Source organism: Aedes aegypti, unplaced genomic scaffold (genome assembly GCF_002204515.2).
Source record: "Aedes aegypti strain LVP_AGWG unplaced genomic scaffold, AaegL5.0 Primary Assembly AGWG_AaegL5_hic_scaff_1610_PBJ_arrow, whole genome shotgun sequence".
Classification (NCBI taxonomy): Eukaryota; Metazoa; Arthropoda; class Insecta; order Diptera; family Culicidae; genus Aedes; species Aedes aegypti.
Window position 1 is genome coordinate 108,385 of NW_018735065.1, and position 27,435 is coordinate 135,819.

The window sequence follows — 27,435 nt, forward strand, 5'->3', positions numbered from 1 at the left end:
TTGAGTTACAGGCAAATGGGTCCAAAAAAATAGGGTTTTTTCGTAAAATTTTGAGTAGAAGAAATTTTAAGCGTAATAAAAAATTTCAATTTCTGTTCAAACAGGGATGAAAAAAATCATGCCCACTATACTCAATTCACTGAATTTATGCCACCATCAAAGTAACCGCACCACCACCAATATGATTGTACCAATGAAGATGGCACAAAAGTAGATGGGCAAAACAAACAACGATGCCCGTATGTCGTTGGTGTTTTTGATTATCAGAAGCAGAAGAGTATCAATTTTAGAAAATTGATTATCAATGAGGTTCAAATTATTTAAAAAATATGCTGCTATACGGATAATGAAGGATCCGATGCATGGAATGGATTATATTGACGCGTCTTTAGTGTGCCTCGTGCAAAAATTACAACTTCCCGAAGCGGAATGTAAAAAAGTCAAGCTGGTTAGAATGAATATCATTTTTTACTTCTGATTATCAAAAAGCGGTTGAGTAGCAGCAGGTTAAAAGGAAACTGACAATCTTGCGCAAGCGCTTTGCCAATCTGTGTTGTGTTGTCAAGGTGAGGATAAAAACAAATAAAAATCATCGAAGATTCTACCCAGCAAGTATCAATGTAGGCGAGGGTAGATTGAGTATTTTCGTCCCTGTGTTCAAAAATGTTCTCTTGTTTTTAATTTACAGACGAACAAACTCGGAAAATAAGTTGGTTATGTTGTTTTGTAAGTAAAAACAATTTTGAGTGTAGTCAAAATTTTGTTTTCTACTTTACAATATTCACTTGACCTCTGCAAGTAACTTCGTGTCGAAAAAACTACATGTGTCATAGCCTTTAATTTTGATTTACAGACAAAAAAGCTCAAGAAATACATTTTTGTGTGGTTTTCTGGGTAAAACAAATTTTGAGTGTTATCGGAAATTCATTTTCTTACTCGAACATGTTCACTTGACTTTCACAATCAATTTAAGGCGAAGTAGCCCGTCATTCGTTTTGACAACAATGATGACAGCTTGCATTTCAAAGTGATAAAACTCAGTATTGATAGTTTATATTGACTTGAAAATGTATCACTGTACGCGCTAACATGCATAAAGTATGCTGATACTTTTTCAGCTGTGTCAGTGCAAAACCAACTGATTTTCTTTGATTCGAAATCGTGAGATTTATTAGTAACAATCATCAACAACGCGTACAAATTTCAATGACAGCCTACTTCGCCTTAATGTCGAAAAACTATATGTCATCGTTTTTAATTTTGAGTTACAGGCAAACGGGTCCAAAAATAGGGTTTTTCGTAATGTTTTGGGTTAAATAAATTTTGTGTGCAACCAAAAATTTGAATTTCTGCTCAAAGATGTTTATTACACTCAATCAAGCAAATTGATGTCGAAAAAACTAGATGTCATCGCTTTGACTTTTGCTGCATTGTTGAATTTGTGAAAAAAAAAACTAGGAAGTGCCTTTTGCTGAATAACTTTGGGTAGACGCATCTATTTCAAAAACCCAAAGATGAACATCAATCTTGAATAGTGTTCGGTACCATTGCTGAAAATTGTTTGAAAATCGCATCGAAAACTAGAAAGATATGCATGGTCAAAGTTGCACTTCCGACTCTCTGAGGGGGGTTGGGAGTACAGGTGTTAAGTAAAGTACGTTGGAGTCATTCTAGATTTCAAAGTTTCGTGGACACCTCTAGAGGTCCGAACAAAACTGGTTTTCTGGCTCTAGAGTTTTCAATTCAAATTTCTCATCAAAGTAGTCTATGAAACACTTTTAGAGCTCTAAAAAATGCGTAATTTGGTGAGTGAAGAAACTCGCTATCTCTTTCCGTTTGGGAGTTATTGTTGTTTTTCTCTCAAAAACATGCCTACTTTGATTAAGAATATCTCTGATTGGGGCAAACATAAAAAATATCTTTTGATAACATTCAAAGGACAAAATAAAATTGTAATTTATATAAAAAAAATACAGATGTGTTATTTTTGTAACTCTTATAAAATGTCTTTAAAAACAAATATGTTTTATCACAAAAACTTCAATAACTTTTGAACTAAAATAGATATCATAAATCTTTTTGCATGAAAATTTGCGTTTTATTAAGTTTTAAAAGTCGTTCATAGACGACTTCGACGAGAAACTAATATTTAAAAAAACTAGAGTTGAAAAACTTATTTTTGTTGGACCACCCTGCGATGATTAGGAAAAAAATGCTCTAGATTGGACAAACTTCGAGCTACAGAAAAACTTTTTTTGGCAACGTTGGTCAAAATTTCAAGTTCTACCGCTTTGCCTAAGAATATAGAAGAATTTTTGCAAATAAAAAAGTTGAATATATGATTTGTGGGATATTGTGGGCCACCTTAGTTTTAAAAGACACAGTATGAAAGCTAACATTTTTAGAAACAATTTTGTAGAAGATCATTTTTGTCTAAAATTTTATTTTCATGCTCAAAATGCAAAATAATGAAGAAATACATACCATGAACATCTTCAAAATAGTTTTAGAGCCCTATCTTTCTTGTTTCAGATTTCTCGTCAAAGCGGTCTATGAACGACTTTAAGAACTTAACAAAACAAATTTTCATGCAAAAATATTGATGATATATATTTTAGTTCAAAAGTTATTAAAGTTTTTCTGCTTAAAATCCTTCGTTTTTCAGGGCTTTATTAGAGTTACAAAAATAACACATCTGTAATTTTTTGATATAATATACAATTTTATTTTGCCTTTTTAATGCCGTCAAAAGATATTTTTTATGTTTGCCCCAATCAGAGATATTCACAATCAAAGTAGGTATGTTTTTGAGAGAAAAACAACAATAACTCCCAAACGGAAAGAGATAGCGAGTTTCTTCACTCACCAAACTACGCATTTTTAGAGCTCTAAAAGTGTTTCATAGACTACTTTGATGAGAAATTTGAATTGAAAACTCTAGAGCCAGAAAACCAGTTTTGTTCGGACCACCCTATGTCACCGTAGGAAAAGAGCATCGGTCAATTTAAGAGATACCCAAAAAACTTTTTTTGGGCAACGTTGTCTTGAAATTGAACTGGTTTACAACCAGGTTGGAAGCGTCAATAAATAGAGAGTGGTGCGATTTCATAGTGCTCCTCACTATCGGACGCGACAATACAGAGATTTTTCAATTTCTTTATTTCACAGCTGTGATGGAAACAAATTGTTAATTAGGTCATTACTAGTATGATTGTTATTAATCGCTGGAAAAAGGAGTGAACTTGAACTCCACACCACTAACTTCCGAATTCTCAAAATATATAGAAATTTATAGCAAAACACATTAAAATGTCTCGTGAAGGTCATTGCGACGTGACGAAGTGAGACTGAATATATTTCGTCCGTGACGTGGAAGACCTTTCGTCGTTGGTCGGGTCTAGAAACTTAACAGCCTGTTTACAACTTGAACATGATAATTAATTTCTAAATAAAAAGTAGTACACAATTTCTAGAAAAGTGGTCCACCCTAATTTCAGTAACACCAAATGAAGAATCAACTTCTTTCAGTATGTGTTATTAGATTCAGCTTTACTATTAGTCAGTCCCTAATCCTGCCTACCTGATGATATTAATTATATTATTCTTTATTACAACATTTCGGCCATCCTGATTAACCGATGTCCTCATCGGCTGTTTCATTTGTTGAATTTAGACCTAGATTATTAAGAGATAACCATAGTTTCACATTCCCTGGTGAAACATACAGATGAAAGGGAAGGCTAGATGCTTGAAATCCGTAAACCTACATAACGGATCATTTGGTAAACCACCTTTTTGGATAACATAAGGACCTTGAATTTGTCTGACAATTTTGATGGTGAAACTGTTTTAAGGACAATAAAATCACCTACCTTATATTCAGTTACTTTTTTGCGTTTTCTATCAGTTGCCGATTTACTATACATTTGATTTTTTTGAATGATCTCCATTGCCTTATTTCTTTCAGATAATCGAATAATTAATTTCGATAGCATTTCGATAGCCATTTGCTTCTGGAGTGTACGCTGCAATTTTTACATGTTCAATGCAATTACTTTCTACGAATGTAATAATTCTAGCTGGTTTGTTGTAATAATTCATGTAATTTGATAGATTTCTAATAACTTCGTCTGTGTTTGTCGTTTTTGTAGGATAGAGTTTAACATATTTAGTAAATGCATCAACAACAACTAAAATGAGCTTAAACCCTCCACTAGATTGTAGTTGGATCGGGCCATAATGATCTAAATGAATTGTATTAAATGGTTCATTACCTTTATTAATTGTTTTTAAAAATCCTTCTTTCTTACCTTCCTTCGGACTATAAAAAATACAACTTAAACAATTTGAAATATATTTCTTAACAATCTTCCTCATATGTGAAAACCAATAATGCTTTTTTATTTCAAAGATTGTTTTATCTGTACCAATATGTCCATTTTTATCATGACAAATTCTAATAATATTATCAATCATTAATTTGGGTACTAATAACATTTTATCATCAACCTTTCTGAAAAGAACACCATTTCTCAATTCAAAATTTGGAAAAGTGCTGTTTTCAAGATGCTGTTTTATATTTTTCAATTTATCATCTTGCTCTTGAGCCAAAATAACATTCCTTTCAATATCTTCTGTATCTAATAAATTAATATCAATATTTTGTAATATTTCTTTATTTTTTTGTCATATTTTGTCTACTTAAGGCATCGACATGTTTCATCCGCGCTTCATCTCTATATTCCAAAGTGTAGTCATAATTTTCAAGAAACAAAGCCCACCTACTAATTTTTGGATTAATTTCTTTCTTTATTAAAATTTGTGCTAATGCATTGCAATCGGTAAGTATTTTGAAATTCATCCCAGATAAAAAACATGGAAACGTTTTATTGCATAAACTACTGCAAGAGTTTCTAACTCAAAACTATGTAATTTCGACTCAAAATTGTCTGTATTTTTACTAAAATAGCTAACGGGATGGAAATTATTATCTTTTTGTTTTTGCATCAATATTGCTCCAAATCCATATGAACTTGCATCACAGTGCAGTTGAGTTTCAGCATTTGGATTAAAAATATTTAGTATAGGTGCAGATATTAATCTTTCCTTTAATGTTTGAAAAGCGTCAAGTTGTACATCACTAAAATAAAATACTGTATCCTTTTTTAATAAATTATATAACGGTCTAGCAACAGTAGCAAAGTTTTTTATAAATTTTCTAAAATAACTCGTTAATCCTAAAAATCTTTGAATATCTTTAACATTTTTTGGAACAGAAAAATTAGACACAGCCTCAATATGCGATTTATTTGGGCGTCTACCAAATTTATTAATCGTATAGCCTAAGTAATCAATTTCTTCAAATAAAAATCTGCATTTCTCCAAATTCAACTCTAAAAGATTTTTACTTAAAATTTCTAAAACTGATTGCAATATTTCCAAATGTTCTTCAAAAGTATCAGAAAATATAATAATATCATCAATATAAACACAAAGTTTTCCTTCTTCAATCAATTTTTTTGAAAATTTTGTTTATGAACATCTGAAAAACTGCAGGAGCACTACAAAGACCAAAAGGTACGCGTAAATATTCATACTGGCCAGATAGGGTAACAAATGACGTAAATTTAGTGCACTCTGGAGCAATTTTGATTTGATGAAATCCAGATTTTAAATCCAGCACCGAAAATATTCGTTTGTTTCTTAATTTGTCCAAAATGTCTTCAATTAATGGTAAAGGATAATTATCTCTATGAGTGTCTTTATTTAATTTACGATAATCAACGCACATTCTTATATTACCGTCTTTCTTTGGTATTAAAACTATAGGGCTAGCAAATAGCTCTTTAATAACGTTTTCGTGCAAAAGTTCTTTGATTTTTTTATCTACTTTACTTTTTTTGGCATGTGACAATCTTCTAAGCTTAAAATGAAACTGAGTACCAGTTTTCAAATTAATTTTCATATCCTATTTAGTTTCAGCCTGCTTAGGCTTCTCGGAAAATAAATAGTGTCTTTTTAATATATCCAAAAACTTTACAAACTGATCGTTACTTACATTTCCAACATTTGCTAAAATGTTTGATTCATCGACCGCATTAATAGGTTTCATTTCGTCAAGCTGTTCAGCATTCAGTTTCTCAATGATTGGAGTTCTAGAAATACTTATATGGTTTCTCTCAATAATTGTTCGAACCCCAGGTTTCATTATTAAATCGCGTCCAATAATTGCATCATACGACGACATGGTTGAATCAGGAACGACCAAAAAGCTTACCTTAAAAAGAATATTTTGAATATAACCATTAGTATTAAATTTTCCTAAAATGGTTAGTCGTGTTCCTCCGATACCCTTATAGATTTTAGTTTTATCGTGATCATCAGTTTTTTCATGTTTTGTATGTTTAAGATGTATCAGAGAAACAGGACTTCCTGTATCTAATAAAGCTTTTAAAGGTTGGTCAGTATTACTAATTTGCAAATTTACAAGTCCGTTATATTGTTCGTCTAACTCAGTCGATTTGTCAGGTGTTGTATCAACAGCTTCAATCCGCTTTGGACTATGATGTATTTGCTCCTTCCATGGATTTTTCCGACAAATTTGACGACATCTCGCAGCAATATGTCCTGGTTGACGACAATTATAACAAATGATGGAAGATGATGAGTTGGTCCTCTGATGAATTTTGATGAACGCAAAGGCATTTTTGATATCTGCAACTCTTGAAAAGTTTCTTATTCTTGCCTGATTTCTTTACTGTAGATCAGGAATTCCCTCAATAAGGTACTCAATTAACGACGATTCGTGGAGCTGTAACGGTAACGCCAAAATTTGTTTTTCACTGCAATATTCACCAAAGGATTCTCCAAAACGCCATTTTCTTGATTCCAACTGTTTGTATAATTCAATTGAACTTGTCTTCACCGAAAAAATTTCTTCCATTTTCTTGAACCATTCCTGGAGATCCATTTTCATTAAATCCGTCTGTGACATGGACCAAATTTGCGCATTCCCTTTCAAATGTTTCAAAACGATAAGCTTCATAATGTCATCATTGATCTTGAAAATATGTTTGATTTGTTGTGCCAACTTCGCAAAATGTTCAAAATTTTCATAACTATTTCCCGAAAAGTCTGGTAAAAGGCCAAATACTTCATTTAAAATGAACATCCGAATAGATTTTTCTTCCGTAGGTTTTTGAGCCATTCTTGCTTTTTCAGTTTGAATACATTCTCCTGAACTTTCATTCACGTTTGTTTGAAGCGAAAAGCGATTGTTGTCCAAAACACCAACGAGTGATCCAGAATAATTTGCTTCGGCTGAATTATGTAGATTCGAAAAACGAAGTTGTCTTCCGAAATTTTCCGATTCGTAGATATCCGAAGACTCCTGGCTTGTAGAGAACATCTAGGGTACAAGGCGATATTTTCAGGCGATATCCCACTTCTGAATGGACCAATGCACGAGTTCACGAATTTGACGTTTGGGCGGTGCCGAATTCACTGGTTTCCATGGTCACATAAATAACACGGCACCGCTAAAACGTCAAGTAGTGAACCCTTGCATATGTCCATTGAAGAAAACAACTTCTTTTCAGTTTGATGGTTATTTATTGAATGTCAGTCCTTTTACATATTCAGTCATGTCTTCCTAAGTCACTGCCTACCTTGATGATATTAATTATATTATTCTTTATTACAACACCAAACAAACGACCTTACTAATACAAACAACTTTGTAGAAGACCGTTTTTGTCTAATGTTTCATTCTAAAGCTCAAAATGCATCTTTCCGCGTAAAACTGATTCCTGGACCACTGTGCACTGGCTAAAAATTTGGAATTGTCGATGGTGTTCAAAGGCTGTCGACTGGTGGGTCTTGAGTCCATTAAGGACTAAAAATATTTTAGAATGGTCATTTACGTTAAGGTGAAACAGTTTGGAATCAACTTCTAATATTGCACTAAAACTTCAAAGGCACAAATCTCGCGAAGGAAGCATCCCACAACAGTGTACTTTTTATTTTGGCTTTGTGCACTAGCAGAAAGCTTAAAATAAGAAGATCAGGAACGTTTGCCCACTATTTCTCCAGTTTTGTGCCTTTGAAAAACGTGAGTAGGGGGAGAAGTCGGCCATTGTGCCGGCCATCTTTGGATTCCGAGATGTTTCACCTTAAAAGAAACAATTTGTTGTTTGACATATAGCTAGTTCTATAAACCGTATTCAAAATTATTTGGAAATATTCTACGTTCGGTATTGACTTGATCTATCACCGAATCGGAATCTCTTTTCACCACTCCCTCCCAATCAATAAATGATGTTTGCTGCAATCACGTTCCTCCCAACTTGGCTGTATGCATCACCAAAAAGTCACGCCATCTCGTCAAAGTCGAGATCGAGCGCACACACTTCGAAAAGGATCGTTCGGTCATTCTATGCACAGTGGGAGAAAATTGACCCAAAACGGCACCTACATCGAAAAACGTTTAATTCTGTAAAATAATATATAAGGTCGAAATTCAGATTCAAACATAAGGGAAATTTAAGCTACACACAGATATGAAACATTGATTTCCTGTGCTTGATTTCACAAATGTGTTGATTGTATAGCACGCTGTAAATTAAAATAACCTTGTAAAAATGTGACTAATGGGTACCGTTTTGATTCATATTCCGGACACTTGAGGCCTCAGTGGAGTAAAACCGATCGAAAAGCATATAAATCGAAATGTTCTGTACGATACCTGTGCATTATCATGCTTTAAACCCTATGAACTTTTGAATAGTTAATGAATATTTTGACTCTGCAGCTTAAATTCTCTAAAATAAATAGAGATTAGTTGCTTTTCCATGATTCTTATTTCGGATGCAAACTCATTTTTGCATCATATTCCGGACACTTTGATTCGAATAGCGGACTGCTCGCGAAAAGCAAAATTCAAATAGTAAAATTATATATTGAAACCCCCCAGCCGTTAGAGAAACGTCAAAACTAAATTCGTATAATTAATTTTCGTGGATTGCTATGGAAAATGCTTATTAAAACGAATCTGAAAGTTGTTAACCTTTGAACGGAAAATTTTGAAACATTCCCATACAAAGTAGAGTGTCCGGAATTTAAAGCTGTCCGTAATTTGAATCAAAACGGTAACTCACTGTTCTAACATCACGTAACAGGCTTTTTTTTTGGAAATAATTTTGAATATTCAGTCAACCAAACCAATGCGATAAAATTCAAATCGTACTTGTTCAAATTTTAACTTTTTGTTAAAAACCATAATTACTCTTTTTTTTAAACTGTTTGATCTTTAAAATAATTTAAAATGACTGTTCTACCTTCATTTAATATTACACTGCTGGTTTACAACACATATGACTCTTTCTGCTTGCTTGAGGATTGTTTTTTCAGTCTTTATAGGAGCTTCAATTATAGGTATGTATGTCATTTACCATCATGTCACACTGCAGATATTCAGTCCAACAACCCTAACTCATACAGCAATTCATATTTTTTGATTGATTGCATTAAAACTCGAGATGTGCTATTTTTATCGGATCCATTTTTTCATGAATCCGTGCTGTAATGTTCATGGTCCACAAAATCAAACCTAAGTACATACTCCCAAATCTGGGAATGTACATTAGTGCAAGTTTATTCAACAGCAAAAAACAGGGTGATGCTATTTTAATTTCTCAAGTATTAGAAATCGAACTTTTATGGCAAAGTGGAGTAAAACGGGCTCTTTTAGTAATTGACATTATGTGCTCCATCTTTTTACTAATACAGTCATACCTCGATATAACATAACCTCTTTATAACGTAACTCGATATAACGTAATTTTTACCTAGATATAACGTAACTTTTTTTTGGCTCCCATTTATTTTTCTATGTTTTAATAAAAACATGGTTTATGAACTGCAATAAACATTTTTCAAAATTCAACCACAAACCAGTACTGAATCAAAGCAATGCAAGCGTTTACTATCACTGAATACAGTCAAAAATCGATATCGAGTGAGCTAAAGCTTATGTTAAAACCAACATTTTGTCATTGCTGTATATTTGTATACATCATTCTTCATCATTTTTGTTGCATTTACGCTCCCACTGGAACCAAGCCTGCTGCTCACTTCAATCATCTATGAAAACTTTAATAATTATTGATTTAGACTTTGCATTCAAAAACTCAGATTAGACTTGTGTTTCGCCGAGCCACGCTGCCATCGCCGATGCATTTAACGTATATTTGATAAAAAAAATTCTTAAAAATGTTTAAGGAAATATTGAGCCATTTCTTTAGGAATTCTTACAGATATCCTTAAAATGGTTTCTTCAAAAATTTGATGTTTCTCCTGAAATGTCTCCACGGATTTCAACTAAAATCATTCTGAGGATGCCCCCAGAGATTCCGCCGATAATTTCTTCATGGACTCATCTTAAACTCTCTTGGTATTCATTTATAAAACTAAAAACATATTCTTGAAATAATTCCGACAAACATATTCCAGAAATTTCGCTAGTCAACCCTCCAGATATTCATGTTTTGAAACCTCTAAGATTTTCTTCAGAAATGATGCCAGGGATTCCACCAGATTTTTTTAAGTGATTTCAGAGGTTCCTCTAAGAGTTTCTAGGATCATTTCATCAATATTGGATTTCCGTCTTACGAATTCCTTCAGGAATTCCATCAAAAAATTCGCATTCAATTTCACCAAGAAATTGTTCAAATATTCCTTCAGGAATTTCTCCGAAATATGTTCAAGATCTGTTTCCAAGGAATTCCAGATTCTAGGAAATTTCAATTCAACTATTTTAAATTTCTCCAATAGTTTTTTTTTTATATATCTATGAATTCTACTGTGCCTTTGCACAAAAGTTCACCAATTAATTTCTGTTAAGATATAAAGTGGATTCAACTATGGATTCTTCAAACCATTCCACATATGATACCTTATATTTTTCCGGAGTCTAGAGATTCATAAATTTCAGCAATTTTTCATGGAAAACCTGCGGCCTTTTTAGAGAACAATCCAGTTATAATTCTTGGAATGCTTTACAAATTATTCTAAAAAATCGTACAGGTATTCGTCCAAAAACCTGAAAACAAATTTCTTGGCATTTCTCCAGCAATTTTATTATGATTTTCTACAGAACTTTCTTAAAATATTTATGCAAAAACATTCTATATGCTACTTTAGTTTCTTCAAGGATTCTATGTGAAATGAAATCCGTCATTGATTCCATCAGGGATTTCTTAATAAAGTTCTCAATGATTCTTTTTATTGAGTTCTTCAAGTAGTTCTTGAAGACGATAAATCTAGAAATGTGTCTCAGGTTTATTTTTATTAGAAAAATATATTCAGGGATTTGTCAAAAAACTCAGTAAGTTTTCCAGATTCCTTCGAAAATTCTCATAGAATACTGCTGATAATTCCACCACGTATTCGTTCAGAAACTTTTACATGGAAAATTCCTCAAAGATAATTCTTATTTTTAATGGAGTTTTCTAGTGACTTCTTCTTCAATTCCGAAAAAAAACACATCTTTTAAAGAATTCTTGGGACATTCATTCTAAAATTCTGTCAAGAAATTACAAGAAGATTTGCTTTGGGAGTTTAACCACGAGTTCCTAACAGAATTCTTGAAATTCTATGATTGCCTGCTAGAAATGTTCATAGACTGATCAACATAAACTTTTTCAAAGATTTCTGGAAGATCTCATTTATGAACTTCTTTTATAGTTTCTTCGAGTGTTCAAGGATTCCTCCAAAGATTTTTTCCTGAATTTATTCAAGGATAACTACAATGGAGAGGTGAAAATAAAAAAAAAAGAAAATAAAAATATGTATAAAATTTTTATATACAGAATTTTTTTGAAAAAAATACGTAAAATAAACTGAAAATGCCTGCTACTTCAATAACATTAATTTAAGACCCATTTTCTTGTCAAAACAATACCGTGATGCATCAAAATCCGGACAGCACCAATATCCAGACACTTTGATTTTATTCGTTAATTTGAGCCAAAGTTAATGATTATAATAATAAATTTTATTCATACATGTTTCTAAAAATATTATAGATCATTTTACTTTATTTTTGATCTAGTGGTCATTGCTAAATAATGGATTATGACATAAACAAAATATTGAACGTCGATTCTTCGATGTGCTAGTGTTTTCGATAAGAGCGTCAACAAACGCACTCATAGTGTTTAGTTGACAATAACTTGGATAAAAAAACAGTTTGAATGATACAATTAATGAAGTGTTTGCTTTTAAATTGTGCGTACAATCATAACTCAACAGGTCAGTGATTTCATTGTTTGGAAATATAGCGAAAATGAATGGTTCTCGTTCCACTCTGACTGTCCGGAATTTCACACTTGTGGTTTAAAACCCGGACATTCAATCGCAGTCCCATCATTACTTGTGTAAGTGAAAAACAAAATATCCAAACTAATCGAATAATTGTTAAATTCTCACAAAATGTGTACTGACTGTCCAGAACATCGCAATTGGCCGTTAAAAGCAGAAAAAAAGTGTATATGATTGGTTGTTGCAGTTGAAACCGCAGAAGTTGCAATTCAGTTCATCATACCTCACAGTCCACATGTGATTTACTTTTGAAAATTGAGCATTAGGATCACAGATCCACGTCTTCGTGAATTTCTTGAATATTTGAAAAGTGATGTTCAATTATATCCCCATTTTTAATTATTTTCTATGTATATTTCACATTAATATACAGCTGTCCGGCTTTCGATACAAAAGTGTCCGGATTCAGAGACATGACTTGCTCCAGGTGTCCGGATTTAAGGACAACACATGCTACATTCTTTTAACTGTTTTCATGATAGAATCATAAATTTTATAGGAAAATTCATCGTTTTAAGCAAGATCAGACATAAAAGTTTGTGTTTCATAACATTACTTTAATAATTGACGAAGAATGCTTACTGAAAACAGTGTTCCATCATTTGACGCTGCTCAAGTGTCCGGATATTTATGCAGCACGGTACATGTTGAACGAAATCTAGAAAAAAATATTTTTGCAATTTCTCATCGTAATAGGCTGTTTTTCATCACGCCAATCTGTCATGAAACGGCCTACTTTCCTGCACTGAAGTATGCAGTGCGGGAATAGTCATTACCTAACTGAAACCAGTGCTGTAATGATTCATTACGCAACGCTTTTTCATTACGCAACTGTTTTGAGTTGCGTAATGAATCATTACACAACATTTTTTCAGAAATTGTGAAATGATGGTGAATGCATTCCGATTTAATTTCTGATACCCTCAAGTGGTCTTCTACGAAATTGCAAAAAATGTTGCACGTAACTCTTTGCAGAACTCGATTTTTACAGCACTCGTCGTAGGATAAATTTACGACTCGTGCTGTAAAAATCATCATTCTGCAACTTGTTCCGTAAACTACTATTACTGTCATTATTTGATTCCTTGATTTTTGTTCCCACTGTGCAATGCAATTCAGGGCACGCTTCTTCGCGCAGGCAGAGTGAGCCTTTCCCATCTTGCAGGAACGTGAAAGTCGGCTGAAGTGCTTTACATAAGTCATCGACGTCAACACATAGCAAACCATCAGCAGCAGTAGTGGCAGCCACATCTTGGCATTCGGCTGCTGATAAGAAGCGACCTATGCCGTCCGCTGATGGCGATGAGGTCGCTTTGTTTTTTGTTTTGATATTGTTCTTGCTCTTTTTTTCCTGTCTCAATTAAACTTCGGATTGCGATGCGATCTAGAAGTCACGACCGGGGAAGTGTACGGCAAACTTTGAAGACATGGGCATCATCGCCTACTAATGTATGTTAGTGATACTTTTGATCCATTTGACAGATGAAGCCGTGTTGCCAGAACTCATTGGAGTTGTATCCAAAATAATCCAACCTCACTGTACCCTATATCCGTCCATCAGATAATGCCTCAGATAGCTGGAATTTTCCACTGCTAATCGCCGCCGAAATCCGCAATCGTTTTTTTTTCTTCGCAAATTCCGATCAAGCAAGGTTAATTTAAATTTCTTTTGTTTCTAGCCAAAATCAAAAATCCTCCGCAATATCTAATCAGTTTTGTGCGAATGTTCCCCCGAACTGCTTATCGCCTTACTCGTTAGGTTCGTAATTGTCTTTTTCACATTTTTTTTTTCGTTGTGCGACGCCGATGGCAACCGCCAACCAATCTCTGCTATGGGAATCCGTTTAGCGTGTTGAACTTTGTCCCCGTCCTGAACGAAAACAATGCCAGGCTTTCGAGTCGATGGAAGTCAAGTGAAGTGGAGTGGACCCACTCATCAAGACGATTAGGTAAGGGTGCATCGAATGCACCCTGCAGACTTGAAATGAATTCAAGTATGATAAGATTAAATTGTTAAGTTGGTTATCTTGAACCTATTTATAAGAATCGATATCAGCTCGTCGTATTTCTATATTTGACCAGACTTGATGGATTAACATCCGTTCCTTTATGCGATGCACCTAAGCATTTGATGCCGAACTTCTTTGAATATTAAAAAATCGGAAAAAGTCTCAATTTCCATATGATATGACTTAGGTATACAGTCAACTTTCCACAACTTGTTGTATCGTATCTCGATATCAAGTTATAACATCATCAAGTAGCTGTCAGTTTTCGGAATATATCACCTTCTTAGTATAGTACACCGTGATTAGGGTTTATTCACAAATTTCATAACGACGAAAATGGCCATTGTTGACACCCACCCACCCCCTCGTAACGCTTTTTGTATTGATATTCTATAAATTTTGTATGAGTTGTAACAATTTCAGGACACCCACTCCCCCCTTTAGCGTTATGAAATTTGTGAATAAGCCCTTAGTATCATTCCAAACATTATTGTTATTAGACCACGCTATCATTCTAATTTGGTAAAACAAATTTAAGATTTTATTGACATTTCGTTAACAACATATTACATTTAATTTCAGGGTGGCCACCAAATTTCGGTTTTGAAATTCCCGCTTTTTTCCCGGTTTTCCCGGTATATTTTACATAATTTTTCCGGTTTTCAATCCATTCTTTCTAACGACTTTAATTGACTTTTTCTACATCGAAAATCTTTTCTATGAAAAGCATCGCAACATTTTTTTTAATCGGTCTAAATTTGTTTAGTTGTTTTCCATAGTAATTTGATTGTTTATCAATAGTTTCACTATTGGAGAAATATGTTGACTATCAGAGTGTTCTAATCTATATAGAATCTTATCCTGAAAATTATGGCTTAGTATAGTAGCTGAATCGATTTGTCTCGCGTTCATCGAGAATCAATGGAGCTTTGGAGCTATCTATCATGGGAAAGATATGGTTAATTGTGCTAATAAAACAGATTCTACTCTTAACACGACAGGAGTTTGAGATAATTTGGCCAACAAAAGCCCTAGGTGCCTAAGTAAATCATCAAGATGCCCAAGTAGTTCTTTACGGTAATTGAAATTATTTGAATTAGGGTGTATTTTGGACAGAGCGTTACGCGTATATAATTTGGCTACATCCATTTTATTTTGCCGTAAATGGCCAAATTATATACGCGTAATGGTCTGTCCAAAATACTTTGATCACCCTATTAGTCCTTTGAATTTTATTCCATAAACCAAATAACTTCAAGATATGAATGAAACAAGGCCACACACACGTAGAAGCTAAGTAAGTGCTCACAACTTTAATAACACTGAAAATTATCATTTTTGACATCCACCCACCCTCTCGTAATGCCTTTTGTAAGGATATTTTACAAATTTTATATGAGCTGTAATGGTTTGATCGTTATTAAGATCGTAAATGAGCCAATATTTAAAACTTCGTCGATTAGATAACTAGTGAAATATTAAAAGCTTTCATAAATAGAGACTTGTTTTCAAGATTAGTTGTGGTATTCAGCAATTACAGAAGAGTGCTAAGCCAATCCGTAATAAGTAATTAAACTTTGGTTCAAAACGTCTAGTAAAACAAGTTAGAGAAAAGGTAAAAAAAATATTAGCCTTGGTAGTTCGAGAACAAAAATTCAAAAAAATATTTCGAAACATTGCTAAGAAAATAGTGAAACATTTTTAAGAAATATGGTGTAGCATAGTAGAAATTAATTCATTGATGTTTGAAAGATACTTGTTCAAAATTGCTGATGTCTCATGGCAATGTCATTAAACATAACTACTTTCTATAACTTATTTTGGAGGTTGGTTTGCAGATTACAGCTTGAAGATGTTCGTTCAAAAACGATTTTCCCGGTGATCTTCTTGAATTCCCGGTTTTTCCCGTCTTTTTCCCGATGGATTCAAATTCCCGTCTTTTTCCCGCTTTTCCCGTTTTTCCCGGTTCGGTGGCCACCCTGTAATTTGCCGTAGCAGTTCATATTTTTTACAGGTGACTTGATTTCACCTGCTAATAAGAAAAAAAAATACATGTTTTCAATTTACTTAACCTAAATATATAACGCATTAATCGTGGCAATAGAAGATTGTAACGATTTTTGCCTGAAATTATTAATTACTTTATTTGAAATTTGTTCCAATGTTTCAACATTGAATATTCTAATCTCTTTGGTACCGTAATTTCGGGTGAAATTGATCATTTTTCACGGTTTTTCTTATCTGATTTCTATAATGTTGACAATGCCAAACGACTGAATGCAGAAAAACAAGTACGAAGGTGAGCCTCATTTGCTCAATTACCGAAATTTTCTAACAAATATTATTTTAGTGCTGAAAAATATCTCTAAAATAAAAAAAAATCAAGGGATCTCATTTAGGGGTGAAATTGATCACATATCAATGCGATTATTGTTAGTTTTCAAAACAATTCTACATAATAAATTTGAGCTCCCTAAATCCGAATATGCTTGCTAAATTCTTAACAATTCAATATTTCTAGAATTAATGAATAGTTAAATTTTAAGAATTACGCAGAAAACGCCTAAATGTATGCAATTTCGTAGGGAATTTCTTGATATTTAACAGAAATTCAATTGTTTCAACCAAATGAGCGAATTGGTACGAGTTTTGGTTATGAAATCTGGTTTGGGGATATATCTTAAGTATCCTCACCAACTTCCAGGATTATACCATGTTCAAATCCTTGTCTAAAACTAGAAGTTTATTCATGTTTGTCAATACTGCACCGTACATGGTTTTTAAATTTTACATTATTTTCATAGAAATAAATATTCCTTTACACAAAAAAAAAACATCACAACACACAACTTGGCAATACTTACGACAAACAACGTTCTGCAGGTTACATTGATATTTGTGTTCCATTAGGAAGAAATAAAATCGAGTTACACGGTGATCAATTTCACCCGAATTTACGGTACTATACCAGAGAGGAAGCTTCAGAATCATTCTCAAAATTTTTATTTTGAAATCTCTGCAGCGCTTTGTTCCTGGTTTTACAACAGATGTCCATATTGGTACAGCATACAACATGGCTGGCCTGAAAATTTGTTTGAATATCAAAAGCTTGTTCTTAAGACAAAGTTTTGATTTTCTATTGATAAGGGGATAGAGACATTTTACATATGTATTACATTTGGCTTGAATACCCTCCATGTGATTTTTGAAAGTTAAATTCTTATCTTACATGAGCCCTAGATACTTAACTTCATCTGACCAATTTATTGGAACCCCTCTCATCGTGACAACAGGTCTAAAGAGCTTTTAGTTTATGTGGCAATATAATTAGTTGAGTTTTGGAAGCATTAGGAGAAATCTTCCATTTTTGCAAGTATGAAGAGAAAATATCCAAACTTTTTTGCAATCGACTACAGATGACACGCAGACTTCGTCCTTTGACGGAGAGGTGTCATCCGCAAACAAGGATTTTAGACATCCCTGAGGTAACTCAGGTAAGTCAGATTTGAAAAATATTGTATAACTAGTGGTCCCGGCAAACTTCGTCTTGCCATCAAAGAGGCTGTTGAAAAACACTTGTGATCGCCCCATATAAAATGACAGTTTCGTTCGCGGTCCTTTTTTTTCAACTTTCCCGGTGAATATCCTGGGATTTTTCTACACACAAACACGTCGGAACCCTTGACGAACAAAACTGAGAAAGAATCATTCAAATCCGTTGACCCGTTCGTAAGCCATTTCGTGACATACAAACACCATTCCATTTTTATTTATATAGATATTGGTCCCAAAATGCTGCCTTGAGGGACACCAGCTCAGGAAGTTTTTCAGACCTGGAGTTCTGATAATTAGCCTGAAGTGTACGATTTGACAGATAACTTTGAATTATATTAACAATGTATGTTGGAAAATTAAAGTTTTTTTAATTTTACGGCCAAGTCTTCATGCCAAACATTGTCGAATGCTTTTTCTATGTCTAGAAGAGCAAGACCAGTAGAATTGCCTTCAGATTTGTTGGAACGGATTAAATTTGTTACACGTAAAAGTTGATGAGTGGCCGAATGTTGTTAATGGCGGAATCCGAACTGTTCATTGGCAAAAATTGAATTTTCGTCAATGTGGACCATCAAACTGTTCAAAATGACCTTTTCAAAAAGTTTACTGATGGAGGAAAGCAAACTGATTGGACGATAGTTAGAAGCTTCTGCAGGATTTTTGTCTGGTTTTAAAATTGCAAAAACCCTAGCATTTCTCCATTTGTCAGGAAAATATGCTAATTGAAAACATTTGTTAAATATATCAACTAAGAATGATAAGCTACTCTCTGGAAGTTTCTTGATGAGGATGTAGAAAATTGCATCATCGCCAGGAGCTTTCATAGTTTTTATTTTTTTTAATAATAGTTCTCACTTCTTCAAATCAGTCACCCAGGAATTGTCGAAAACGTTCTCTTGATTGAGAATATTTTCGAAGTCCTGAGTAACTTGATTCTCTATTAGACTAGTAAGTCCTAAATTCAAATTGTGCGCACTTTCAAACTGCATAGCAAGTTTTTGAGCTTTTTCGCAATTAGTTAGTAATATTTTTTTTTCTCTTTCAATACCGGTATTGGCTTCTGGTGTTTTTTTTTTCAAAATTTTAGATAATTTCCAAAAGGGCTTACAGCCAGGATTCAATTGGGAAATTTTTATTTATTTTTTTTTTTCTTGATTGTGAAAAACGTTTCTTGCCATATAATTTTTATAGTAGGATCGCGAGTGCGTTGAAATTGCCGTCTCCTCCCGTTTTTAAGACGGATCAAGAGTTTAAGATCATCGTCTATAATCACGGATTCAAATTTTACTTCACATTTTGGAATTGCAATGCTGCTGGCTTCAACAAAGGAATTTGTTAAAGTTTTAAGAGCATTGTCAATATCAAGTTTAGTTTCTAAAGAAATGTTAACATCAAGATTAGAGTCAACATACGTTTTATATATATTCCAGTCGGTTCGTAAATAATTGAAAGTGGAGCTGATAGGATTGAGAATCGCTGCATGGGATATTTGAAATGTAACAGGAACATGATCAGAATCAAAATCAGCATGAGTAATCAGTTGGCTACAAAGATGACTAGAGTCGGTTAAGACCAAATCAATCGTAGATGGATTTCTAGAAGAGGAAAAACATGTGGGGCTATCAGGGTATTGAATTGAGAAATATCCTGAAGAGCACAATAGAAATAATAAACCATAGAAGAATAATGTCGCTGGTGTTCCCTTTGTTCTCGCTTAGAAACATGTTGGGTACATAAGTGTCAAACTGCATACATTTTCGCGTTGACATTTATAGCCCCGCCTATCTCCGCCAGCAAAAGATGTTCCTGCTGCGACGCCAGCGACATTCTTCTTCTATGGTTTATTACTTCTATTAAGAGCACTCATCAAATAAAATTCTGCCGTTGGAATTACTTTGAGAATTATTCCATGACCGATGTTTGGCATTAAAGTCACCAATGACAACAACATTTGACTTATTGCGAGTCAATTTTCGCAAGTCAGTTTGGAGCAAAATTAATTTGCTGTCCAGAGCATTGAAAAGGCAAATAGGCAGCTATGAAAGTATATTTACCAAACTGTGTTTCAACAGAAACACCTAAAGTTTCAAAAATTTTAGTTTCAAATGACAAAAACAATTGATGTTTTATATGCCTATGATTGCAACTCCCATACAAGCCCCATCAAGTCGATCATCACGATAAATAAGGGGAGGAGTTCAAATTACCTGCTACGATATTGGCAAAGGATTTTCCGTGGGTAGATACATTCGAAATTATAAGATTCGAACGGCTACCCGACGGATTAAAAGTTTGTGAATGAGCATGATTAAGATCATCCTGGTGGGTATGATTCCTAATCAAGCGATTGTTAACTGAAAAATGAGCATTGTTCGATACTCTACCAGGCAAATTCCGGAAACGACCGTTATCATAACGGATATTATCTTTCATCTGCCTAGCACGAGCCTCGACGACTCTCTTGCGCGAAGGGCAATTCCAAAAATTGGACTTATGATTGCCCTTGCAATTGGCGCATAAGAACTTATCGGTATCTTCCTTCACTTGACAGACGTCCTTGGCGTGAGAAGAACCTCCACAAATCATGCATTTAGTGGTAAAATTAGCATCCAAGCGACAATTTTTTGTACCATGACCCCACTTTTGGCACCAACGGCACTGAGTGGGGTTCTGGTAATTTCCTCCAGGTTTCTGGAAATGTTTCCATGTCACACGGACATCGAACATAAGTTTAGCTTTTTCTAAAGCTTTAATATTATTTAGATCTTTTTTGTTAAAGTGAACTAAATAATATTCTTGAAAAAGCCCTTTCCGAACAATGCCAGATTGGGTTCTCTTTTTCATAATGATTACTTGGATTGGGGAAAATCCAAGTAAACAATTAAATCCATTTTTGATCTCTTCAGGTGATTTATAGTCACTTGAGAGACCTTTCAAGACAACTTTGAACAAACGTTCAGTTTTGTCATCACATCATAAGTATAAAATGTGCTTCTTCTCTTCAAGATGTTTGAGAAGAGGTTTGCGATCTTTAAGGGTTTCCGGCAAACCACGACAGTCTACTTTCTTTGCGATTTGGAAGGAGATCTTGATTCCCCTAATTGAGTTCAAGATCTCCTGCCTAAATCCCTCAAATTCGGAACAACTGAGCACGATAGGCGGCACTCTTTGCTTCCTCACTTGAATCAAAGAGCCTGGGCTAGAGGCTGCTTCGATTTGGTGTTCGGAAAATTTGCCTAGAGCATCGAACTGATTGCTCATTTCGATACAATTATTCATTTCACCCTTGGAAGAAAGTTCGCATTCCGGAGAAACGTACTTTTTTCTATTGTTGCCACGTTTAATGACAGTTTTAAATCCCACTTTTTTGGAAGGAAGTTGTGAATTCAGAGATTCATCCTTCTTTTTGTTTGTAGTTACTACCTTCTTTTTCTTGGCATTCTTCAGCGTAGTGTTCTTATGAGCACTTCCACAGTTATTAACTGAGAGCTTTCTTTGCCAAAGTTGCCATTTTTCGCATTCGTATATCGTGTGGCAGGTACTCTATGCCCAGGGAAGTCAAGGAAATTTCCATTACGAAAAGATCCTGGACCGACCGGGAATCGAACCCAGATACCTTCAGCATGGCTATGCTTTGTAGCCGCGGACTCTAACCACTCGGCTAAGAAAGGCCCCTGTAGTTGCTACCATGTTTAGTGAATAAACGAAAGCAGACGTGACCTCCTAAGAGGTTTTTTTTTCCCAAGACGGTGTCCAAGAAGGATTACCACCGCTAGTTTTCGCCAACGGGTCCAACGAAAAATCGAAGGCACGGGTCTAAACAAGGATCGTAAAGGGATCCATAGTAGAAAAAATAGTACTGAAAAGTACTGTTTTAGTAGCACCGAAAAGTACCGTTTTAGATTTTAGCACTGAAAAGCACTGTTTTTGTAGCACTGAAAAGTATTGTTTTATTGCTTTAGGTAGTTTTTAAGAAAACTTCCAAGAGCAGAGAAAATTCGTGTACGCACATCACGAAGGTACGATGCGCACTGGTTTACTGTGGCATTTATGGACGATTTGGATTGTTTTACGTTGACGGTCGGAGGTTGATACTTTGTTACTGCACCCAATGCTGCGTACGATGTTTCACCATTGCCGCCATTCTTGAGACCATTCTAGGACAGTATGCTTTTACGTGGCCTTCACCTTTGCACAGGAAGCATTTGTTCCTTAAGCCATCATCGAAAATCCTGGCTAAAAAATGATCGATGTACACATGTGGAGGAATCTCGTTGGCTACCCCCATAGGGAAAGGGGTGGTAAAATGAACACCTTAAGGATATCATCTTGTTTCTAATAGAAAAACAAGGAATATGTATAGTTCTATGGTACTAGATCAAAAATAGGGATGCTATCTAAAACAGCAACACGAATTCAGACTAAAATAGCTAAATTTTCACGAATTTTTATCGCTAGCAAAAAACGATGGAAATGTTCATTTTACCTGCACTATGTGGGTAAAATGAACAGCTGTTGGTGGTAAAATGAACATCATGCAAAAATCGTGAGCAAAACTAATATTTAAAAAAAAATCATTGCATTCCCGAAAATTTATTTATAAATGCTTGAAACCCATTCAAAAAGAATCCAAAAGTTTCAGATTTGACATCATATCACAACGATATTTACATCATTGAAAAACCTCAAATCCTCCGAGCTAAAAGTTACGTCAGCTCTAATTTTGAAACGTGGTTTTCTAAAATCTTAGTTTTAGTTGATATTTTCACTTCAATTGACCTCCGTATCAACCCGAACACTCTGATTTATGCTCTAAATCGTCCGTGCGTGATAAAAAATTCATTGAAATTTGTTTTTTCTCCGAAAAAGGCACGGTGTTCGTTTTTCCACCCCTGTTCATTTTACCACCACTTCCCCAAAATCCCAACGGTAAATTATCAGACCGTGTAGCAAGCATGGGAAACATTCACTCGAATAGGGTTTCGTTCTACTTCGTCGTAAGAGCTACTATTCGTCGTATCAAACTTAAAATGTTCCACTACGGTGGATATTCCAACTTACCTGCAACATAGATTCATTTTCCAAATGTAATTTTGTAAAAGCTTTTATGATTCGTCCACATGTACACCAAAAATGCAATGAAACTACTGTATTTTGATAAATAACTTCAGTTCAATTATCCACTTTACACTTTTTCACCGAAATCGCATGGACGAACACGATTTGAGAGAAATGCTTAGCGATCGACATCAGTCATACTACTTTATGATACAAATTTCTTCCCGTCCCCCTGTGTGACTTACATCGCCGGGCACTTATTTACACTACGGAAAACCTTCGTACTTTCTTCACTGAAGGATTTCATTCCAATCACACGCCGTAGAACTTCAATAAATCCCCAAATTTTACGAAATTTCCTCTACCGCCGCGAATAATTGAGAATGTAAACAAAGTTCAATCCGTCGTACTGAGAAAAAAAAAGTTTGTGCGCATCAATGTGTGCGTGATTTGTGATTTGTAAAAATGTAAAAATGTAAAATGTAAATGTAAATGTAAAATGTAAATGTAAATGTAAAATGTAAATGTAAAAATGCGAATGGGTTTAAAATAGGAATTATAAATATGGTACGGAATCTTCAATTGAGAATTTCTCAATGTTTACGTTTTTGCAGATAGGCCCTTTTCAAATGTTACGCTAGAAGTTAGACAAAAACGGCAACAGAATGATTCACTCACTCCTTGTGCCGAAGGCATCCGATTGCTGTAAGCGAATGATTCTTTACATTCCGATTCCGCACGAGTGGCATTCGTATTTGAGAGCTGAAGAGCGTTCACTGACTGGTAATACACAAGGCGAAATGTTTCAGTGAACGCAAAATCTGTACATTTCGCAGGAAGCTTTCAGTGATCGAATGGCGAACGCGTTCTTTCGTGTCTCCAATTCAAGAGAGGATAGGTGCTCTCTTCGCTCCGTATACAATGAGAATATATACCGAGGTGAGGAAGACGACATTTAGTGTGCGTGGCATCCGTGTACCGTGCAAAACAAGGGGTGGATCACTTTTTCACTGTACATCTAATGTACATCAGTTTGCATCAAATGCATTTTTCCGACATTCACATCAGCTTAGCACTGGCCTGTATTATCGTGCCGTGCTATAGCAACGTGCAATTGTTTGTTGTTAAAGGTTCGAAATTGTGTCACTAGGTTTTACTCTGCCTAATAAATTAAACTTCTCACTGATTTTCTGCAATTATCAACAAATTTTAATCGTTTCAGATTGCCAAGCTGTTGCCTTAGAACGGATATATTGAATTTAACCTGATAAAATTTGATAAAATATACATCGTCCCACGTCCCTGCAGATACAGATTGAAATCAAAAGTTATCGGAACTGCCTTACCGAGTAACCTACATTCTGTGCTTTGCTGGTGCCGGACAGAAACTCGCTTCGATTTCTTTGCTACAATTCTAGGCGGAAGGAAAAAATCATGGACATAATTCGTCTAAATATCTTGTTTTATTTCTTTAAACTCCACTTGGGGCAAATTGAGTATCAACGTCTTATTCTATATTGCTTTTGGAATTCTTGCCTTGGACTTTCCACAAATATTCTTTCGGCTTAGTTATACAAAAATTGTTCACGTAGTTATTGAATATGTTCTTTACGGAACAGATATTTTCTGAAATATGACATAATACTGCTCATGTATGGCAGCAAGTGGACAGCCTATCATCAGATTTGTAAGAGAGAACAGTATTGGTCTTTAGGTCATGAAACACGTAGCACAGCGTGTTAATAGCCACATCTGGATAAACTCTCCTACGCTTTTGATCTGTTATCTATGAAATAGTTGGTTTTACAACAAAGCAATCCCTACTCATATTGGGACAAGTTTTCTTTTTCTTTGAGCACGCCAGCATCCCATCCTCACAACCTATGTGACCGATTTGACGCTAACAGGTAGCTGCAGTCCAACTTTTCATCAGCTTCATAGATTTTGCCCTTTTTAATGAAGAAGTAACTTAAATATCGATATCCGATATTCCAATGAAGAATGTTCTTAGTCCTTCTTAGTATAATTGGGTCGACCATGCTTTGGGAGAGGTAGCAAAGCTCTTCTCAAGTTTAGAGAAAAATGAGTTTGACACTTCGACAAGAATAACAATCAAAGGTTTGAGTAAGCTATGATTTGCAAATCTATCGAGTGTGCATTTAAATGCATTTGAATGCATGAAATAATTGCGATATAACAGATGCATCAGAAGTGATCCACCCCTTGGTGCAAAATGTTTCACAACTACAAGCGGGCGAGCTCCCATAAGAAGCCGTGTAAATTAGTGACGTAGTTATTTTTGTTTACGTTTTTTCTCTTTACTAATACATAGCCATTGCTTCTTCTTCCACACCTTAGTATATATTCTCATTGCTCCGTATATCTTTTCATTTTTGGTTTATCTCAATCGTTTACGATTCGTCGGGATTGCGCTCACCCTAGTAGCGTTCGACAGTCATTGAACATTCGGTGGCAACAGATACTTTGCAGATATTTTATCGGTAGCGTTCGGGTGAGCGAGTGAATTTTCCAATGCTTGCCGTGTAGTTACTTCTAGTAGGTAATATGTCTGTTTCTGATTTTGATTTTCTCACTAAACAATAATTCAATTATTGAATCAAATGAATGATGTAATGTTACAAACTACACAATGGCTGAAGCAGTCCAAGTCGGTGTAAAATTTACTTATAAAATTGTTATTGGATTACGTTTCTCTAATGAACCCAAATATTTTTTTTTTAATATTTAAAATTGGAATGCTCGTTCTTTGAATGGTAAATAGGACGAGTTGTTCAACTTTCTAAACAGCTAAAAACATACAATAACATACATACAAACAGTACTGAAACTGAAACTTATTTGAAACCTGGATCCAAACTCAAAAAATTCAAATTCTTTGTTTTCAGTCGATCATAACACTGGATGGAGCATGTGATGGAATTGCTATCATCATTCGTAGGCGTTAAAAAAAACATCAACTTTTTTCGTCATTTGAAACTAAATTTTTTTGAAACTTTGGGTCTTTCTATTGAAATACTGCTTGGTAAATATTCTTTCATAGCTGTTTATTTGCCTTTTCAATGCACTGGGCAGAAAGTTAATTTGCTTCTAAACGACTTGCGGAAGTTGGAAAGATACTAGTAAAGGAATTAAAAAAAGTTTAATTGTATTCCACCCTACAAGGAGTTGTAACAATGATGAATATCAAGCAAAAACAATAAACAATAACACATTAAAATGTGTTAAACTGATAAATTTTACCAGTTTCATATGAACAACACACAAATAATTTTCGTTGAAAACATCAAAATTTAAAGATCATTACTGGCACACAGCTGCATACGAGCCTTAGTACTATTTGCATATGTGCGCACAAGCGAGATGGAGGGAAAACAAACCGTTCCTAAACGCAGTCATCTCTATCTCATTCGCTCCTTCATGCTCTGTTGGTTGAACACTCTTTCTCCCTCAAAACCGCATCAGCTGCATAAAGAGGTTATGGTTATTGTGGCACTTTCCCCGGCAGTTTTCCAATCATTTTCACTTTTAACAAGGTTAATCGGCACGGTACACCGGAGTCGTGCGTGATCTTGGCCAACAAAATGTCTTGGATTTGAAGCTCTTTGGTACTTACCGTTGATTTGGCGTTGGACGTTGAAGTTGAGTCGAATATGTTCCTGTTGTGGGTGGAGGAAAAATCACTACTTTCCCGGTGACGATTATAACTCGAGTTAATTCTAACACAACGATTAAGTATTTTCGGAAGTTTTCAATTATCACATCACTTGAAATCACTCGCAAAGGCAAAAATACCGGATAAACGCGATAATCCGAAAGAAAACCCCTAGACAATTTCCACGACAACCTTCACGTAAACACCGCCACGAGAGTTGAAAAACGCAGAAAGAGGTTGATGAAATAATTCCGCACTCTTCACGCCTCTGGGGAAAATACATGTTACTTATCTCGCTTTATCGTACGCTCATCGTTCGCTTCCCGGAGAGCCGAGAGTGCAAAAGAGAAAAAAATGACAGCCACACAGGTCAACCGTTTTCTCCAAACGGTTGACCTAAAACGCTTGAAATCATATCGTTTTTCCCAGATGGCTTTTGATCTTCCATTTAAAATGTTGGGCATGCTAAGATAAATCTACCAAAAAATTAGTGAAATTTACCCATAATAAGCCATTTTATGAGACGTTTCGAATCATATGGTTTCCGTTTGTTTACACGGAGAGAATGGAAAATTCTAGTTAATATATTTTATATGCGATTGAAATCATTTCAATATTTTATTCATTGAAATGCTTAAAAATCAAATTCATTATAAGCTTTCCAATGCATAATTAAGAAATATTTTCAGCTGAGCATATTGATCATCCATAATTGCTCAGAGGACTTTGCATGTTACTCACTTGCAGGCGTGTTCTATCAGT

The 27,435-nt window shown here is 34.7% G+C and overlaps 1 protein-coding gene across 2 annotated transcripts in view; it reads right to left on the minus strand.

The window, feature by feature from the left end:
* The window catches only part of LOC5568724 (glycerol-3-phosphate acyltransferase 1, mitochondrial), a 117,495-nt gene extending 90,594 nt beyond the window's left edge, over nucleotides 1-26,901 (minus strand). Inside the window, exon 1 of one of the 2 annotated variants that reach the window (XM_021856381.1) lies at nucleotides 26,635-26,901. The gene's annotated coding sequence lies outside the window, so the exon portion shown is untranslated. The remainder of the gene's footprint in view (nucleotides 1-26,634) is intronic. The other variant, XM_021856379.1, reaches the window with a different exon arrangement.
* Between the last annotated feature and the right edge of the window lie 534 nt (nucleotides 26,902-27,435).